The 10,823-nt window shown below is 36.3% G+C and overlaps 1 protein-coding gene across 1 annotated transcript in view; it reads right to left on the bottom strand.

Annotated features, from left to right (window-relative positions):
- FMN2 (formin 2) overlaps nt 1-10,823 on the bottom strand; it is a 464,655-nt gene that overhangs the window by 281,959 nt on the left and 171,873 nt on the right. The gene's annotated exons all lie outside the window — the stretch shown is intronic.

The raw sequence follows: 10,823 nt of genomic DNA, 5'->3' as shown, positions 1-10,823 counted from the left end.
CGTGAGCATGTACACCTCAGGAAGTGTAGAGTGTTATAAATTACATCTTGATTTATTGTTTTGCTTGTTGTCTATTCTTAAGAAAGTAATGGAGAAAATATTAACAAAGCAAACTAAACTTAAAAGTATGCTTCATGTACTTTTTTTTCTTGAGAGCTGATTGTTTTGGGTTTTTTTTGAAACAGCATTTTTTTTAAAGGCAATTGGGGTTAAGTGACTTGCCTAGGGTCATGCAGCTAGTAAGTATCAAGTGTTTGGTCTGAGGCCAGATTTGAACTTAGGTCCTCCTGACTTCAGGGCCAGTGCTCTATCCACTGCACCACCTAGCTGCCCCTTAGAGCTGATTGTTAAGAACGTACCAGCATAACTCTATGTTTATTCCTCCTCATTCTCATCAAGTCTAATCTATCCTGTTTGAATCCTAAGAATATTCATCATCTAAACCAAAGTCTCAAATAAGTAGCCCTAAAAACTCCCCAATGCAGCCAGAACCAGATTAAAATGTATTTGGGAAATGTTTAACAAAATAAATAAAAATCAGATAACATCATATTTTAAAACTAAGAGGCACAGATTAATAGCCTCCATTTGTATTCGAGTTTGACACCACTGATCCAGACCCCTCCATAATTTAGGCTACATATTCTTCAACACCACCTCCCCCTCCTTCCCCCCCCATACATACAGTGCCATTTGAGAATAACATAGAGAACAATGTAAGAATTAAATAAATGCTTGCTCTTTGAATGACTAAAGCCAAGAGCAATAAGATGATTATTTGTATAATTGTCAGCACAAGTAGTATTTTTCTATATTACAACATGGCAAAGAGGTGATGTAAATATATAAATAGTGTTACTATACTTTCTTATATAAAAGGAGGCATGGCTAAAGAGAAGTATTTATCCATACATTGAATAGTTGTTAAAAACAGAACAGTTCAGAAGAGTGGGGTTGCTGGAGAACTGGGAGGCCATATCAAACACACACATACACATTTTTTTTTAATAAAAACTGGAAATGTTATACTGAGCCAAACAGACAACCAAAAAGTACTTAAATGTTTTGTTTTGTTTTGTTTTGAGGAATAACAGTACTTTTTAACAAACAAACAAAACAGTAGTTTGTTTGCTCACATACTTAAAGGCCACATAAGCAAAGTCAAGACTGGAAGCTTTGTCCCTAAAAGCCTGGTACAGCTTTCTTCTTCTATTGAAATACACCACCTCAGAAAGATCACATTACTTTCGTCTGAAACAATTGGCACTGACTCATGCTAGAGATTTTGTACTAAACTGAAGGAATGAAGGGCCAGATCCAGCAAGTTAAATCCCTCTCGGAGCAGAGCAAGATAAGAGGAATCAACCACAGAGATTAGGTAAAGGTGAATTCCAAAGCAAAATCTCAGAATTGCTTTTCACAAAGGCGCCAGAGCAAGGGGCCATATCCTAGGTGGTATGCAGTTCACTTAAGGACCATACAAAGGGCAGCCAAAAACACTTAACATAGGCAGGAGAGCAAGAGAAGAATGAGAACGACCACTAAAAGGAGATAAACTAAATCAGAAGCTTAGGACTGGAATAATATACTGGGAAGGAATAATCTAGTCAAAATTTCATTTCTCAGGACTCCCCCCTGATTTGATCAACACCATGGAATGGAAACAACATTGGATTCCCTTATAAATCTCAGATCTGCACCTGAACTTCCTAGAGGCCACTGCTTGGATGCTCTAATCTACCTCCAAATCAACCTGTGCAACAACTGATGTAACATTTTCTCCTAAACCTATTGTTCTTCCTTACTTCACTGTTTCTTTCTGGGCTATCACTATTCATCTTGTCTCCTACCATCAAAATCTTGAAGTCTTTTCCCTTGTTCTCAAATATCATATCCAATTAGCTGCCTTTTGTCTCTGCTCATTGCTTGAATTGATTTTTCTCCTCTCTATTCCCACTACCACCATCCTAATTCAGGTTTGGACTACTAAAATCACCTAACAATTTCTTCCCACTTAGACTTTCTGTCACATACCTGTCCTGCAAAATAGCCCTTGTAGGACTTTCTGAATAAGCTCTTTAGGTAAATGATAAATAGATAGATAAATTGAAAGAGTTTTGCCACATTTCTTTTTTTAGGAGCACTCTGTTACCTGACTAAAATTCATACTCCTTGGCCTGGCATTACCTCCTACACTTTGATGTTACTCTAACTTTCCATTTTTGTCAATCAAGCAACAAGTTTTTATTAAGCTTCTACTATATATCAATCTCTTCTAGTGCATATTACCTCCCTTCATTCAATGTTCCAAATGGAGGAACTATTTACTACTCCAGAACAAACACATGTACAGTGCTTTCACAGTTTAGTTGTTATCTTCACTGTTCTCTATTCCAAGCCTTTTGATTTTTTATCCTTTAAAGTCTAGTTCAACTCATTGTTTCCATGAAGTCTTACCAGATTTCCCACTTTTTCTGCCCTTCTAGTAAATCATAGCTTCCTTCTTTCAGATTTCACTTGATTTTGCAAGTTTGTGTTGACACGTGCATGTGTGTGTGTGTGTGTGTGTGTGTGTGTATGTGTGTACTATGACCAGTGTCTCAAATGGGCTGGAGACTCCACAAGGGCAAGAACTTTGTCCTAGCTAAACCTTGTAACTCCTTCAGTGTGTTACATGTGTTTAATACATATTTTTTTGAATAAATGAATGAGCAAATAACTGCAAATCAGGATATCTAAATTCTAACCTGGGCTATTACTAAATTAGCCATGTGGACTGAGATATTTCACTTAAACTGCATTGCCTTATTTGTACAGTACAGATCACATACCTGTCTTGTCTACCTCAAAGATGAAGAGTATCAATGAAATGATACATTTAAGTACTTCTCAAAGTATATGTGATATCATTCTTTAATAATTAAAACTTTAGGAAAAACTATGTTTGAAAGCACTTCTACCCATAGTATACAATATCTAGACCATTTTCAATCAGAATGGTATTTGAAGTAAAAAAATATAAAGAAGATTGAAAACTGTGATAAAGAAGCTGGGACAAGAGCACCACCTACAAAGAGGAAGCACCCTTGAGACCTGAGAATGAAGCCAAAAAGCTTCTTCCCTGCTTCTCTCCCTCTTCCCCCCACAACTGCTTGGATATATTATTGTGTATTAAATGACTGGTTTCAAATTTGTATGCTGCCTTCAGGCATATTAATAGACTTCGATCCAATGAGAATCAAAATTAGACTAGTAGTAATGCTCCTAAATATATACAGATCTTTGGTGAGAGCAGTGTATATTGCAAATTACCAGTAGTCTGTATTAAAAAGAGAATACAACGTTTGGGATTTGGAAGAGCAAAAGGTTATCTCATTTCTTAGTCTACCTCCAGTCAAGGAGGGCTGCAGTTTTATTTATACCACCAACTTCTCATGTTCATAACATTAAGTCTAAGGGCAGGGTGAGCCACAGGCTCTGGCTGGCAGGCAGACCTCACAGTCATCCAACAACATTCCAAGGCCCTCCACAGACAACAAAAGGCATTGACACTGACCATACCCCAGGAATGACATCTCTATTCCAAATGGCTGGCACCAGACATTCCTATCCACTTGGGAAGCCTATGCTCAAACCTTTTTTTTTTAATTGCAAGAAGATACAATTTGCTAATTGGAAAAGGGACATCTGATATATCACAGTAATTAAGAAGGATCCAGTTGTCTGAAAGAAACCACATTCCAACCTGTCAGGGTTTTCCTGGCTTCTCACTTTGTTCCTGGCCTGTCTCTTTGGCCCAGGTATAAACTCTTGGCTTGCCTCATGCTTTACCTCCCCTCTCTGGCCTTGGCTCTGCACTGCTCTTAAATGGAACAAAATAACTGCAACATTCTGATAGTTTGCCAATGGACTGTGTGGTCACAGAATTTTGATCTTAATTGTACACCATATCTGCCTTAAAACCAAGTTTGGGTGCTTTGGATACTAGTTTAGTTTAAAGAGGTTCTTTTGGTTTTGTCCCTAGCTGGGCCCAATTCCTGAATTTATTGGCTATTTGACTTTGTTTAACAGCTTGGTTTTGATTCTTGCCCTTATACCACTATTTTAGGCCTCATTGTCCCTCAACTCAGATTCAAGGCTTGATTCAAAGCAAATATGCAAGTCATAAAAGGCTCACAGTGGGTCAGTGTACTGCATGTACTGTTAACATAATAGCCAACCCCAAATATGGCTTTGTTGACAGATATTTTATTTCAATATTTTCCCTTCCTTGATCATCTTTTGTCATTTAATACGCCAATATTGATCAGAATTAAAGAAGAAACTAAACTTTAAATCTTATCATAAACCTGAGACTATATACATTTATATATAGACAAATTGTTTCTACCTATGTGAATCAGGTGCTATCCATAGCTTAAGAAGTTTACATTTATATACCACCTATGAGATAGGGAGTGTTATCCAAATTTTACAAATGAGCCACAGAAAGATTAGGGAACTTGATCAACCTCACTAAGATCAGGAAATATCAAAGCTAAGACTTGAACTAAAATATTTTGACCCTAATACCAATGTTCTTTCTACTATACCAACATTGTGCCCATCCACAAGGAACACCATGGAAGAATGAGGGAGTAAGGTCTTACTTACTCTTGGCTAACCAGATGATGAAATCAACCACGGTGATCAATGAGGCGAGAGGTTTCACCATTAGATCTTTTTATTTTCCTCTCTCTTCTTGTGCTATTTTATTGAACAATATAAGGTCTCAGAAGACAAGAGCTGTTACCTGTTTACATGGGATCTAAAACAATGTAGTTGCTCCAATACTTAACAAGTACAGTGTAAGCACATTTATCATAACTTTTTGTTATAGTATTATCCAAGTATCTATCTTTAGTATTCCTGATTAGGTAGACTATGGAATATAGTACAATATGTCCTTAATATAGTATTCAAAAAATTAATCTAAATCTAAGGGTTGTTTCAAAATTTATGAATTCAATGAATTTTTCAACTTTCAAGTCAAGAAAAATGGGAACCAAAAAAAAGGAGTAATGTTGCCTTAGGATAGTCGTTCCCACCCTCACATTGAAACCCAAATGGGTCTTCAGCTTTCTATGTAAGGGCAGCAAATGAAAAAGCTCAAAGGTGGTGCTAAATATATCTGATCAGGAAGTTTCTTAGATAGTACAGAAATGGTAGAAACACAGAATTTGAGAGCTGTAAGGGACCTCAACAGCCACCTAATCTAGTCCATATACAAAAGCAATTCCCCACTATAACATATCTAACAAGTGGTTACCTGGCCTCTACTACAAAACAACCAAGGGGGAATCCACCACTTCTCCAAGACAGCCTACTACAATATTGGACAGTTCTTACTATAATGTAATTTTACCTGAGGTCGATCCTAAAGAAGCCTTGACTCCCAATGGCTCATCTCTCATCCATCTAGCACAGTACAGTGGGAGAGAAAGTGTGGTACAGTTGGAAGAACCCTGGTTCTGAAATCAGAGTACCTGGGTTCAAATTCTACCTCCAATATTCACTTCCTATGTGATTATGCCTCAGGGTGAGCAGTAAGAAATGATTATATTTCCATATAAGGAAATTGAGAGAAAAGGTAGCTCTAGGTCAGAGGTTCTAGAACTGGCTAAAAGTGGATGAAATTGGTTGTTTGGTTAAAGAGGCTGGAAGTAGGACAAAGGCTAAGCTTTCCTGAGAGTGTGCGTGTGTAATGGGCTCATCATTAATATTAACTTCTCCGCCCAGAGGGGAGCAATAGCACAAAACTAGGCAACTACAACACAATTACATTTTCTTTTCCTTTTCAAAATTTTTAATAAGACTTCAATGTAAAACTATTCTTTAAATACAAATTTGCCACTCCTTCCCCCCTACCCCTGCCTAAATCACAAAAATCTAAGCCAAGCATTTAAGGCCCTTTACAATCTAGCTTCCACTTAACTTTCCAGCATTATCTGCTATTGCTCTGCTTCACTCGCTTTCTGATCTAGTCAAACTGCTCTGTTTTCCCATCTCTTATCTTTTTACATTTATCAGATGGTCATCTATGTCTGTAAGGTACTTCTTATCTCCATCTCTTAGGGTATAGTTTTATTCAAAACATAGCTCAGAAGTCACCCTGTGTGAAATCTTTCCTGATTTTCCTCAGTTAAGTTCTTCTTAAAGTTATTTGTGTAATATTTTGAATGGTTTAGTTATCTCTGTACTTGTTAATTCTCCCCCACTCTCATCCCAGTAGAAAGTAAACTATTTATGGACAGGACTTTATTTTTCTTTATATCCCCAGTCCCTAGGATTGAACCTCTCATATATAGTAGGCACTTAATAAATATTTTATGAACTGATTTGTAACCTTTAAAAATGTTAATTTTGGCAGCTAGGTGGTGCAGTGGATAGAGCACTGGCCCTGAATTCAGGAGGACCTGAGTTCAAATCCACCCTCGGACACATAACACTTACTAGCTGTGTGATCCTGGGCAAGTCACTTAACCCCACTGCCTAGCCAAAAAAGAAAATTTAGGGGGCAGCTAGGTGGCCCAGTGGATAGAACACCAGCCCTGAAGTCAGGAAGACCTGAGTTCAAATGCGGCCTCAGACCAAACACTGGACACTTACTAGCTGTGTGACCCGGGGCAAGTCACTTAACCCCAATTGCCTAAAAGCAAAAAAAAAAAAAATGTTAATTTTATTCCTGGTATATGAAGTTGTCAATTACTGTTGCAAAATCTCAGGTTATGGAAAAAGTTCTTGAATAATACATAATAAATATTATAAAAATATTTCTAATGCAAGTGAATGTCTAGAAAAATGTGCATTAACAATGACATGTCATAGAATCAAAGCACACATTGCAATGTCATCTTAATACACATTTCAAAGTGAGGTCACTCATTGCAAAAATATCTGTTCAGGCAAAATCATGGCATCAAAAAGAATCAACATTCCTTTCCCCACCTTCTAACCACAAGAAAGAAAAAAGGTTCTAGATATAGGATTGTAACATATATTCCCTGATATTTAAGGTTATTTTAAATGCAGAAAGCTTACTACTCATACATTTTCCAAGGATCTTTCACACATTATCTCTCTTCCCCACCTTCCCATACTATGTTCTGTACTCATTTTGCAAAGAGGAAAAAAAAAGTGGTTAAACATTTTACAAAGTCAAAATTGTCTCCCAAGGGCAGATTTCAGAGTAAGGTTTAGATTGCCTTATTCTCGGGACATTATTTCCTTTGAATTACTTTAAGAGTTTTGCAATACATTTTTTCCCCTATAATTTGCTATTACAGTAAGAAAGATAAATGCAAATAAGTTTTTCCTATCTAGGTAGTTTCTAAGATAAAGTATCAATATCATGCATTTGCTTGAGGAGATTAGATAATGTATCCCAAATAAAGATTTTAAATTCTTAAGAAACATTTTATTATTTCTATAATCACATTTCTGTAAGACAGACCAACAATCACTTTGTTCATGAACTGACTGAACAGTATGTAGATTCTATTTTCACCCCTTGTTTCTACTCTTATTCTCTGCTTTATATCTTATCAGTCCTTCCACTGGGAGTAGATCTAAATTCTTGTTCATTCTACTCATTCTCATATCGATCCTAGCACTATGAAGCCAGTCCTAGAATGGCAAAATTTCATTTGCTCCTAACCCATATATCAACACAATCCCAGATTTTATACAATTCAACAATCTTTATTTTTGGAAACGTCATGCTAAGCAGCTGGCTGATTTTTCAAAAACCTCCTAGTGTTTGAAAGTGAAAATAAAAATGAACGCTGATTTGTCAATGTGCTCATTTATGATGATCATTGTTACAGGATAAATGTTTCAATATGCCACTCGGTCTTCAAAAACCAATGAGTTTTCCCTCCCCATGGCACGATTTTCAAGCCATTTCTTTCCTCTTCCTGACCAATATAAATTGAGAAAATTTACAAAGTGTGCCAAAGATAATTTTGCCACACCTCCTTCCAAAAACATTTACCATGTTAATTATTCACATATTCTGTGGCCTCTTCTCTTCTCCTGGCCCCTCATATCCTATGCTAGCTATCTGAAATTCAACAAACTCACAGACTGGCTTCTATTTACTTAGAGCAATATGCTCTTAGTACATCTCATGCCTTTCCTTTAACTCCCTCAATCAACAAATTATCTAGTTTTCTAAATTATCTGTACCATGTTCTCAAGAATGAAAATTTGTTCTCTATGGTTTGCATGGTTATTAATTTTTGTTGGGACTTTATTTTGACATGTGTTGCGTATATCATATATCCTTTATGAAACATAAGATAGTGGTGTGTCCCAGAACTGAACAAAAGGTAGAACTGGTTTATCTTTGGAAACTGCAAAATCATTTTAATGAACCTGATGATCTCCCTGAAATAAAAGCCCCTCCCCCTTTTTTCTTTCAATCTTACTAATTCCATCTTTGATGTTCAGAATTTCTAATTTGGTATTTAGTTGGTATTTTGTGACTTATTTGCTATTCTAGTTTTTTTTTTTGAGTTACCCAATTCATGGTTCTCCTTTTTTCTTTCTTTTGTTGATGAGAACATTTAGAGATACAGATTGCCACCTTAGGATTGTAGCTGCATTCCAAAGTTTTTGGCTGTTGTCTCATTGCTGATACATTTTAATTGTTCTATAGTTTTTTCTTTGACGCACCAATTTTGCAGTAGTAAATTAATTTTTCTCCAATTAATTTTTAATCTTTTCTTCAGAAGTCCTTTATTAAATATAATTTTATTGCATTTTGTTGAGTAAAGGATGTATTTAACGTTTCTGCTTTTTAAAAACATATTTTTGTGATTTTTTGTGCTCTAACCACAAATAGAGTCACTTTTTGTAAAAGTGTTGTACATGGAAAAGAAAAATTTATACGTTTTCTATTCCCTTTCAGTAATCACTATATTTCTACCATATGTAACTTTTCTAAAATTCTACTAAGGTACTTAATTTATTTTTTGCTTATCTATTTGTTAGGTTTATCCAGGGCTTAAGTGGCTACATCATAGTCTTCCACTATGATAGTTTTACTGTCTACTTCTTTCTTCAATTTTAATAAATTGTCCTGTAAGTACTTAGATGCTATGATATTCAGTCTGTGTGTACATACACACATATGTATGCATATTTACATATACATATATTCTGAGTATTGATATTGACTCATTATAGTAACTCTAAACATAGTTTCCATAATTATATATTGCAATCATATCTATACTTTCATCTTCTCTGTGGTCATGATTGCTACCCCTGATTTTTTAAGCACCCCTGAAGCAGAAAAGATACTGCTCCAGCCTCTGAATCTTTATGTTTTATGAGGGTTTCTTGTGAACAATGTATTGTTGAATTCTGTTTTCTAATATATTTAGATTTCATCTGTTCTGTGGATGAGCTCATAGTTATAAATCTTAATCAGGCATTTCCTTCCAACCTATCCTCTTGTACTTTTTTCTGTCTTGCATTCTCTGATTAGGGCATGGGATACTGTGAACTATGTTGTGCAGAGGCTGCTTGGGTGTTAGGCTGTCTCTGTCTCCAATTATGGTTCATAAATGGGCTTGAAGGTGATTTAGAGGAAGGCTCACCAAGCAATGTACTGCCTGGGCACCAGTTGACTCTCTTTCCTTTTTTGTGGCTTAGATGCATTCTACCTGGGTGCTAATGTATCTCTGTCTCTTACTATATCTTGAGTGCTAACTTCCTAAGCTCTATATTTGGTGTTGCTATGACCTTGTATCTTGTATGGCTCCAGGCTGCTTGTACGCTATGTCTTCCAACTATCCTAGCTTATCTCTACTCAGAGGCTCTTCATGTTTCTGGAAGTTCTGTGCAGTCCTGCAAGTGAGCCATTTCTCTCTTTTTGTTGTTGTTGTTGTTTTTTAAACTTTGTCCCCTCCTGTTGCATTTTTTAAGTATCTAAGGGTATTTTAGAAGGATCAAGCCTCCTTGAGGTCCTTATAGGCTATTATTTTAGCCAGAGGTTGAAGACTTCCATTTTTAGTTCTAATTTTCTATTGGTGCTCCTATGTGGTTCCAAGTCATGAAAAACTACAGTCTTTGAAAAAAATTGTAGTTGAGGATCAATCACATACAGCTCAAGGCAGAGGCACATTGGGAGTATACATGTTACTTACATATCACAAGAAAGGAAGTTAAGAAGAGAACAACATAAAATATAACACCATGAAATCTATACTTGAAAAAGGTAGGCTAAACATGGAACCTGGTAAACTATCTATGTGCTCAATAGATACCCTAATAATGTTGAGAGAACTTAGAGAAGGCGTCTGGCACACTGGAGGGACTGTTTGAGGCAAACCTCTGAGAGAAAATGGATGAGTGTTACACTGGATGGGCAAGCAAGGATCAATTGTAATTTGTATTACTGGAGGCAGTGTTCTATTGATGAGACCACATTCATTGGAATTATCCATCAGATACTATGACAGTTGACATAGAGCTGTGACATAATTGAAGAATTCCATGAGAGGTAGTTTTATCAGCTGTGTCTGAGAACTCTTGTGAAAAATCCCCAGTTCATCTTCACCTCCTTCACTTCTCCCTTCACATTACCATCAGCTTTCTATCTTAGTATCTGATTGGCCACATCACTCACCAAGCTCATAAAAGGTATTAAAAAGCACTTTCTGCATCTTTGAGAGTTCTTTCTTCAAACACTGCCCGCAACAGCAACAGCCTTTTCTATGCGCACACAGGAGCAGTTCATTATATTTTATTGGCTGACAAAAACTTGTTAGTTTTTT

Source organism: Phascolarctos cinereus, unplaced genomic scaffold (genome assembly GCF_003287225.1).
Source record: "Phascolarctos cinereus isolate Bilbo 61053 unplaced genomic scaffold, phaCin_HiC Scaffold_5;HRSCAF=322, whole genome shotgun sequence".
In the NCBI taxonomy this organism is placed as follows: domain Eukaryota; kingdom Metazoa; phylum Chordata; class Mammalia; order Diprotodontia; family Phascolarctidae; genus Phascolarctos; species Phascolarctos cinereus.
This window is presented reverse-complemented; position numbering and strand designations above follow the sequence as displayed.